Here is a 10,919-nt window from a genome sequence, read left to right as displayed (position 1 = left end):
GGTCACCCTGATTATGTTTCCAGGTTTGTCATCAGCATGCCCGTGTTTGTCGGTTCCACCAAAGTGGTAAATGGCCATTAACAATCATGAAAAGCTCCAGATAAGCTTTTGGTGTTGTGGGTATTTTACCCATGCTTTTTTAAATCATTGGGTATCAGAAATTCTATCTGGGTATTCAAATTTCTTTTACCCACCAGTTTTTACACATGTGGGTATTCAAGTTAAATATTTAAAAACACCTAGTCACCTAGTCCCTGCAAACTGGTGTCGTGTGGGTTCGAGAGCTTTATAGGACTCAAAAATACCACAATACTTCCACAAGAAAGTGTGATGGCAAATGATCATGATGTAACTGTCATCGTGGAGTTTGGCAAGGTTGACAGAATGCCCGTTTATAATTTCAAAATATGTTGCTGATTTGCTAATCGAATACACAGGGTTACTTCACAATATTTTGATGATACGCACAAGTTTTATTTTTGTAGCATATCCGTAATGTTCGTTGCGTATTTGATACGCTTGGATTTTATTTTACTGCATATTTCTGCATTTCTGATGCGTATTTTACGCAGATACGCAGCTTATCTGGAGCTCTGAAATCACTGCTGCGCAACATTACAGGTTAGTGTAAGGGAGATAATTCCAAGATGTGTCTGTGTTAAGTGTATTGGACAGTGAGGACTAAAATGTTTGGGATTGATTGTGTGTGTGCAGTTCATCTGTAGGTGGGACAGGGTTACCTCCCTTTAGTCATTAGTGAAGTATTTTTGTTTTTGCGGCAGTTTGTCAAGTCTAGTTTTGTTTCTTTGTTGTTTAACGCCACACTCAATATTCCAGCTATATGGGTCATTCTCTAAAAAAGTAACATTTTGGCCTATGAAAAAACAACAAATCAGAATTCATTTTTGAAATGTTTTTATTATAATATTGAGCTTATAAATAACATAACAATTACTGAATATAAGTGTAAATTGTGCAGGCTTAATATGTCTTATTTTCCTTTTTGCAGAAAACTATTTTTGGCATCTCTGTACCAAATGTCTGTGCTGTTACCGTGCATAAAATTCAGTTTTTGTCTCCGAAAATAAATCTAAAATAAATTAAATTTATGATATGATTGTTGCATTTTGGCATAGTTCAAATACCAACAGCTATAAAATTTCATTCATTGGCTTTACTAAATTATTAGACAGTAAATATATGCATACAATGGAATTATTTGCAGAAAGATGTACGATAAACTTGTCTACTGCTTACACTGAAATGGAACAAGCATTATTCTATAAGATAATAATAGTTATTACACTCATTTTATGAATTATATATATATATTTGTCAGCAGAGTTGAACCAATTATAGCTTTTGAGATGGCAGAAACTTGGTGACAGGAAAGACATTCACGGTAACAGGACAGAAAACATGGTACAGGAAAGACAAAATATTTTGCAATTGTCAAAACTATAATAACTATTTCTGTATTCTGTGTTTAGGAAGCAAAGGTAGTCAAAAAAAAAAAAAAGGAAACTCAATGAATGTGCATATCAAAGTGTTAGGTGTATTTTGTATGAGTAACTAAATAGAAACATGAGTTTTGGTAACAGCACAGACAAGCAAAAGTTCATAAACAAATCTTATGTGGAATTGCTCATCTCAAATATAGAACATGATCAGAAACTATACCAACAACCTTAGTGGCACTTTTTGAGGTTATTGTTGCTTATTCCAAGCATAAACTCGTAAGGAAATGAGAATAGTCAACTTTCAAAACTTCAACAGTAACAGCACAGACAAAGTCTGATAATATATTAGCACTTTTACCAAATGATAGCATTATATGATAACATTCAGTAAATCATTCTTGACCTCATTCATGTGCACATGTAAACACAGGTTATTGTTTGCCATGAATTGTTTCCAACATTTCTTCCCACAAAGAAGGCTCAACACAATAGTCAGAGGACAGTGAGATTTTGGAAGGCTCTGGTACCAAGCCAACTATGTCCTCAAAATGGTACCAGCATTTGTCTTTAAGTTTGCGTGTCCAGAAGAAACAATTTGCATTCCTGTGCTTTCCCACTTTATGCATACATTCCACAAAAACATCACCTTGCTCTATATTTTCAACAGAACCAGGATATGATATGTTATACATAATGACAACATATTTCCCAAGGCATTCATTTGTATCGACTGGCTGGTGTATTTCCTTTTGTCTTTCCATCTTATCATTGACTGAACTTTGTACCATTTCCTTACGTGTCTTTTGGTGAATCTCATCATCATTCACTCTCCATTCTGTCAGCACACACCTCCACTTCTCTCTTTCCCCCACTCAGACTCTCCATTCTGTCAGCAAAACACCTTCACTTCTCTCTTTCCCCCACTCAGACTCTCCATTCTGTCAGCACACACCTCCACTTCTCTCTTTCCCCCACTCAGACTTTCCATTCTGTCAGCACACACCTCCACTTCTCTCATAGACACTGTGTTTGAAGTGATCATGTAACATTACTTTCCTTTAGAGTTGCTAAATATGTTACATTTCTTAATTATGTACAACAGTAGGGCGAGCAAAATGAATAATTGTTCATTATTTGTGTCAACATGAAAAAAATATATCCTGAAATGTCTTTGTTGTAACTGAAATGTGTCTGTGCTGTCACTATTAAAAGTCTGTGCTGTTACCAAAGATCTACTGTAAAGTGTAATCAGTGTTTATTGACCCAAATGTTAATAATATTCAGATTTTCATGCAACAAGCAACCATACAAAATAAATTACCATTCATGTTTTCTTTGTCTTTTAATATATATATGTTGAAACATTTATTGAACACTCTATGTCTGTGCTGTCGCCAAAATATGTCTGTCCTGTCACTTTTTTTAAGGTGACAGCAGAGACAGTGACAGGAGAGACAAACTATGACATAATGCCAGCTTAGAACAATGACTTATCCCTTGCACTACAAAAAGCACACTGGTTGAGTTCCATTCTGACAGTCAAATATACTCATAATATTTGATTTTTTGAATAACAATTTCGGAAACCAAAATTCATGGTGATAGCACAGACACCTACAAAAAGTACACATCAAAAGACAACACTTACCAGATATTTTCAAGACATTTCACTACTGTAAATTGCTTGAGCATATGATGACATCATAGTACTGGAAAGTAAGTGACCTGCAAAGACCATCACTCACTGTTCTGAAGGTGTTGAAATGGCTCACTCTGCAAGTCATGCTTACAAGTCACGTTGTGACCATAACACTTCATGAATTCAGTAAATAGCTGCCTTTAGATGGATGATTACAGAAATGTTTCTTTGTGTTGTAGTTACTGTAGAACAATGAGGTGAGGTGAGGTGAAATGGGGTTTAACGTCGCGTCCAAGATTATTGCACTTATATAGCGACGTGCATGTACATGCGTGTGTTTGTGTGGCTGCTTTTACTAGTCCAGACTGATGCCGATTTATAGTGCTAGTCCACTGAGATACCATGCCGCAGTTTAACATGAATACCCCACTCAGACACAGTATACTGTTTCCGAGCCGACCAGTGCTTGTTTTAGCCCCTTAATGCCGAGCGCCAGACAGGGTAACAACAAGTACCATCCATTAACGTCTTTTGGTATGACGCGGTTGAGGATCGAACCCCGGACCTTCCGCTCTCCAGGCCGACGCTCTACCACAAGACCATGGAGGCGGTCGTATAACAATGAACCTTGACAGTTCCAAACTTGCAAATTGACTCTTAGAAACTTTATCTGCACTGTGCGAACCAACTATTGTATATTTTATCTATTATAATCTCCCCCGTTCCCATTCATGTTTATGGACTGTTTTGTAAAATGTGAGTTTGTTTTGTTTGTTTGTTTTTTTATTATTTTTTTTATTGTTTAATGCAGCACACAGCAATATTATTAGGAATATGACAGCAGTCTAAATATTTGAGTCTGGACCAGACAATCCTATTACTGATAGCATGAGCATCAATCTATGCAATCGAGATATGACATGCAATCAACAAAGTCAGTAAGCCTGACCAACCAATCCATTTAGTCACATCTTGTGCCCATCATGGATTGCTGGGGACCTATATTCTTACCTTGAATCCCCATAGTTTGTTTTATGTAGTGAGCATAAGGGAGCGAAAGAACATTTAGATTGGATATAGTTGAATAAGCATAAATATAAAATAAATACTTCAAATATGTCAAAGAAACTACTGGACCAGTGAAGATGATATTTCAAATGCTTTTTCCCCACCAATCATGACTTCCCAATTTGTTCGAGTTTCAAATCTGCTGCAGCCGCATCTATATATAGTATAGGCAGTCTCTTGTCATGGTCTGAGTGTAGGCAGTCTCTTGTCATGGTCCGAGGAGAGGCAGTTACTTGTCATGGTCCAAGTATAGGCAGTTACTTGTCATGGTCTGAGTATAGGCAGTCTCTCGTCATGGTCTGGGTATAGGCAGTCTCTTGTCATGGTCTGAGTATAGGCAGTCTCTTGTCATGGTCTGAGTATAGGCAGTCACTTACCATGGTCTGAGTAGGGACAGTCTCTTGTCATGGTCTGAGTATAGGAAGTTACTTGTCATGGTCTGGGTGGGGACAGTCTCTTGTCATGGTCTGAGTATAGGCAGTCTCTTGTCATGGTCTGGGTATAGGCAGTCTCTTGTCATGGTCTGAGTATAGGCAGTCTCTTGTCATGGTCTGAGTATAGGCAGTCTCTTGTCATGGTCTGAGTATAGGCAGTCTCTTGTCATGGTCTGGGTATAGGCAGTCTCTTGTCCTTGTCTGGGTATAGGCAGTCTCTTGTCATGATCTGAGTATAGGCAGTCTCTTGTCATGGTCTGGGTATAGGCAGTCTCTTGTCATGGTCTGAATAGGGTCTGTCTCTTGTCATGATCTGAGTATAGGCAGTCTCTGTCATGGTCTGGGTATAGGCAGTCTCTTGTCATGGTCTGAGTATAGGCAGTCTCTTGTCATGGTCTGGGTATAGGCAGTCTCTTGTCCTTGTCTGGGTATAGGCAGTCTCTTGTGATGATCTGAGTATAGGCAGTCTCTTGTCATGGTCTGGGTATAGGCAGTCTCTTGTCATGGTCTGAATAGGGTCTGTCTCTTGTCATGATCTGAGTATAGGCAGTCTCTTGTCATGGTCTGGGTATAGGCAGTCTCTTGTCATTGTCTGGGTATAGGCAGTCTCTTGTCATGATCTGAGTATAGGCAGTCTCTTGTCATGGTCTGAGTATAGGCAGTCACTTGCCATGGTCTGAGTAGGGACAGTCTCTTGTCATGGTCTGAGTAGGGACAGTCTCTTGTCATGGTCTGAGTAGGGACAGTCTCTTGTCATGGTCTGGGTAGGGATAGTCTTTTGTGATGGTGTAAGTAGGGACAGTCTCTTGTCCTTGTCTGAGTAGGGACAGTCTCTTGTCCTTGTCTGGGTATAGGCAGTCTCTTGTCATGGTCTGAATAGGGACAGTCTCTTGTCATGATCTGAGTATAGGCAGTCTCTTGTCCTTGTCTGGGTATAGGCAGTCTCTTGTCCTTGTCTGGGTATAGGCAGTCTCTTGTCATGATCTGAGTATAGGCAGTCTCTTGTCATGGTCTGAGTAGGGACAGTCTCTTGTCATGGTCTGAGTAGGGACAGTCTCTTGTCATGGTCTGGGTAGGGATAGTCTTTTGTGATGGTGTAAGTAGGGACAGTCTCTTGTCCTTGTCTGAGTAGGGACAGTCTCTTGTCCTTGTCTGGGTATAGGCAGTCTCTTGTCATGGTCTGAATAGGGACAGTCTCTTGTCATGATCTGAGTATAGGCAGTCTCTTGTCCTTGTCTGGGTATAGGCAGTCTCTTGTCCTTGTCTGGGTATAGGCAGTCTCTTGTCATGATCTGAGTATAGGCAGTCTCTTGTCATGGTCTGGGTATAGGCAGTCTCTTGTCATGGTCTGAATAGGGTCTGTCTCTTGTCATGATCTGAGTATAGGCAGTCTCTTGTCATGGTCTGGGTATAGGCAGTCTCTTGTCCTTGTCTGGGTATAGGCAGTCTCTTGTCATGATCTGAGTATAGGCAGTCTCTTGTCATGGTCTGGGTATAGGCAGTCTCTTGTCATGGTCTGGGTATAGGCAGTCTCTTGTCATGATCTGAGTATAGGCAGTCTCTTGTCATGGTCTGGGTATAGGCAGTCTCTTGTCATGATCTGAGTTCAGGCAGTCTCTTGTCATGGTCTGGGTATAGGCAGTCTCTTGTCATGGTCTGGGTATAGGCAGTCTCTTGTCATGGTCTGGGTATAGGCAGTCTCTTGTCATGGTCTGGGTATAGGCAGTCTCTTGTCATGATCTGAGTATAGGCAGTCTCTTGTCATGGTCTGTGTATAGGCAGTCTCTTGTCATGGTCTGAGTATAGGCAGTCTCTTGTCATGATCTGAGTATAGGCAGTCTCTTGTCATGGTCTGGGTATAGGCAGTCTCTTGTCATGGTCTGGGTATAAGCAGTCTCTTGTCATGGTCTGAGTATAGGCAGTCTCTTGTCATGATCTGAGTATAGGCAGTCTCTTGTCATGATCTGAGTATAGGCAGTCTCTTGTCATGGTCTGGGTATAGGCAGTCTCTTGTCATGATCTGAGTATAGGCAGTCTCTTGTCATGGTCTGGGTATAGGCAGTCTCTTGTCATGGTCTGGGTATAGGCAGTCTCTTGTCCTTGTCTGGGTATAGGCAGTCTCTTGTCATGATCTGAGTTATAGGCAGTCTCTTGTCCTTGTCTGGGTATAGGCAGTCTCTTGTCATGATCTGAGTTATAGGCAGTCTCTTGTCATGGTCTGGGTATAGGCAGTCTCTTGTCATGGTCTGGGTATAGGCAGTCTCTTGTCATGATCTGAGTTATAGGCAGTCTCTTGTCATGGTCTGGGTATAGGCAGTCTCTTGTCATGGTCTGGGTATAGGCATCTCTCATCTACCCTGTCAAAAGTTATTTCCAAAGTTTCAATTAAAAAAAAATATCTCACACTCTGCATTTCTTCCTTCTTTTGATCCTTGTGTGGAAACATCCTAAAACAAAGTTTCCAGCTTTAAACAATTTGACCGAACACCCATCGCAAACCTTTAGATAATGTTTGCGCTGACAAACTCTTGGTCCTGCAGCATGTAGAGTGGACGCTCAAACGGTTGTTGACGGAGATGGATATGAATCCGAGATCTTATGCCGACTTGGAGGGCTTGGAATAATACTGTCCATTGGAATTTCGGACCTCGGTGTAGAATACTTTCAATGTGTTGTTTAGTTGGAAATTGGAGATTTGCCTCCCAAACCAAGCCATTCTGGGAACATTAATTATTCTTTTATACTGGAGAACTTGTAAAGAAGAGTGGGCAAGTAATAATTCCTATGGTTACAAATCAATTTATTTGTGTTGCTGAGATTGTAAATATCAAATGTCTTGTATGAAGTTTTATTTAAATTTTTTGTAATATTTTTTGGGGTTATTTACGTATTACATGTATGTTGTGATTTTTTTTCTTTCAATGTAAGAATTACCGAACCTGTCCCTATCAATGTTACAATTTGTGTGCCATCTCATCCATTGTCATCTCATCATCTATACCACTCAGGGTCAACCTGTTGGATGTCAAAATCTTTTATAAAATCGGCATTAGTCTGGACAAGTGCACCAACTCAGGCAGGCACGCACTTCATGTACCATATCTCCAGCCATCGCCATTGGTGTCACTGTCATATATCTGTGTCACTGTGTCATATGACCCATGAAGATCCAGGGAAGAATAGGTCTTCAGCAACCCTTGCTTGCCATAAAAGGTGACTATGCTTGTTGTAAGAGGCGACTAACGGGATCAGGTGGTAAGGCTCGCTGATTTTTGGTTGATGCATGTCATCGTATTCCAATAGTGTGGATTGATGCTCATGATGTCAATCACTGGATTGTCTGGTCCAGACTCGATTATTTACAGAACACTGTCATATAGCTGGAATATTGCTGAGTGTGGCGTTAAACAACAAACAAACAAAACAAACACTGTGTCATATGAAATCAAATATCTTGTTTTTAGCAATGAATTTGGCAATACATATAGTTGGGAAATGAAATTTAAAGGGAGGTAAGTAATACATGCTTTTTTTCAGATTGTCTCCCCCTTCCCCAGTGAAGTCTTCCTCATTCCTGCTACGGACAGAGAGAGAACTTCTGTTGTTGGTAGTTGGTTTTGACTGACTAAAATGCACCATATTGAGATTACTATCACTGATCCTGATGAATGCATTGATGTAATGTATGTTCAAGTGCTAGTTGCTGTATAAACACAAACCCTTGGTAGTGACTTGGAGGACCGCCTCTGTGGTCGAATGGTAGAGCGTGCACCTGGAGAGCTGAAGGTCCGGGGTTCGATCCCTAGCCGCGTCATACCAAAAGACGTTAAAAGATGGTACTTGTTGTTACCCTGTCTGGCGCTCGGCATTAAGGGGCTAAAACAAGGACTGGTCGGCTCGGAGTCAGTATACTGTGTCTGAGTGGGGTATTCATGTTAAACTGCGGCATGGTATCTCATAGGGGCGACTATTGAGGCATTTTTGACTATTGCGATACTATTGCGATAGTTAAAACAACTATTGCGATACTATTGCGATAGTGGCCCTACTATTGCGATACTATTGCGTTAGTTTTCACTTGCAATTATAGCAGGCTTTAGCAGCATATATTTCAGCATTTTGACTGACACCATCAAAATAATTATAACTTTCTGATACTATTTGTAAAGAGAAATAGAAATGAAAAGAAAACAAGTTCAAATTGACCTCTCAAAAACATTTTAATACAAAATTTCACCATATGTACTAGTGGAGGAATCAGTTGTCAATGAAACTGCGTCAGCTTCACTCACTTGTTTGAGGATATCATTTTTTGCTTCTTCATAAAGATCATTCAGTGCTCTATCCGAGAAGTATTGTCTCGATGGAATAACGTATCTCGGTTCTAAAATGTTCATGAGATTCTTGAACCCTAAAATTTCGACAACACCGAAGCGCCTGAGGTCCTTAACTATGAATTGCAGTACAGCATCGGTGATCGATTTCCATCGTTGTGAATTGCGTGTCAGCCTCTGAGACGAAAAGATGGTTGATTGCACACGCTTTGGCGTCGAGGTACTGGTACTACCACTGACTGAAGACCGGGATCCCCCTTTTTCATGTGGATGGATATCTGGGTGCCGTCTTGTCAAGTGGTCGGTCAGATTAGTAGTATTTCCTGAATACTTTAGAATTATCCGACAGATTCTACAACTTACTTTTTGCTTGTCTGTCTCGTTTTGCGTTTTGACAAAGCCAAAATGGTCCCATACCCACAATTGCCTGTGTCATTGGCGACAATTTCAAACTGACATGTGGCGTCTGCCGTCTTGTCAATGTTGCCTAGCGACGAGTAGCTAAGGGACGTAACTCTAAATCAAGCAGGTAAAGTAGTGCAATCCAAACGAAAGCACGACAGAGGTTAGATGATCATAGGAGTTGTTTCTATGTGTTTTAAGAAAGTAAATGTACCAAACAAATCAACTATCGAAACTATGGATAGTTAGACAAACTATCACCAATAGTATCGATTGTTTCAAGTTGCAATCGATAGTGTACTATCGTGAGACAAGCAATCGCAATTAATCGATAGTTCGATTTTTCGTTACACCACTAGTATCTCAGTGTGTTAGTACTATAAATCGGCATCAGTCCGGACTAGTACAAGCGCACGCGCGCACGCACGCACGCACACACACACACACACACACACATGCATACACGTCGCTATATAAGTGCAATAATCTTGGACGCGACGTTAAACCCCATTTCACCTCACCTTGTGACTTTGACGGGAGACACTTGTACATAAGGTGTTCAGTGATGAAAATATTTCTGTACGGTTAATTGCACCTTTTGGTTTTTAATAATGCCACTTACCAATCAGGCTCAGTAGAAGTGCCTTTTGCTATTGAGAGATTTTTAGAATTTTATATTTTTGTTGTTTCCATGGAGATATGATGAACTTGGGAAATTTGAGGGTAGTGCTCTTGTCCAGACCATATCCTCCTGAATCATACAACTTAGCTTCTCAAAAGTTTTTATCAAGCAGGTTATGTAGTGGTGCCTTTGCTATTAACAGATTTTTTCTTTTTTTTTCTTTTTTCAATTTAAATTGAAAATTGATGAACTTAGGGTAATGTCCTCGTCTGGAGCATATCTTCTAAACCATGCGACAGATTCCCCAAACTTTATGCAAATATCAATCATGTTCACTAGTAGTGCAGTTTGTTATTTATAGATTTTAATCTTTTTAATTCGTAGCCCCTGACATAATGAAACAAGATGTTTAGGTTTGTTTTTTTGTCAATCCCTAGTACATTCTCTTTATGCCTTAGTGTCATGAGGCTACTACAGAGCTATTCATATGCGAATCTGCGAAGTTATTGTTATTACAATTTCCTGAGATCATCAGAAAGTGAGCTACATGAACCAATATTTAATAACCTTTATTATATTTCTGGTTTTGGCATCAAGGAAAAAGATTTCCTTCTAAATACATTTGAAGGTACACACAGTTTACCGACATGCCACGTTGGGGGGATATGTCATCTTTGGATGAGTCTTGTTTAATTGCAAACCAAGCCATTCTGGAAACAGAAATTAATTATTCACTTACCGGAGAACTTGTAAAGAAGAGTGGGCAAGTAATAATTCCTATGGTTACAAATCAATTTATTTGTATTGCTGAGATTGTAAATATCAAATGACAGTTTGTGCATTTCATCCGGTATGTTAGGCTGGCAAGGCCAACTCATTCAATGTTGACATGTCACATTTCCATATTTTCTATACATAATTATGTACTTATATGTTATATACATAAGTCATTTGTATGAT

This window comes from Haliotis cracherodii, unplaced genomic scaffold (genome assembly GCF_022045235.1).
Source record: "Haliotis cracherodii isolate W230 unplaced genomic scaffold, xgHalCrac1.p SCAF_12, whole genome shotgun sequence".
Classification (NCBI taxonomy): Eukaryota; Metazoa; Mollusca; class Gastropoda; order Lepetellida; family Haliotidae; genus Haliotis; species Haliotis cracherodii.
This window is presented reverse-complemented; position numbering follows the sequence as displayed.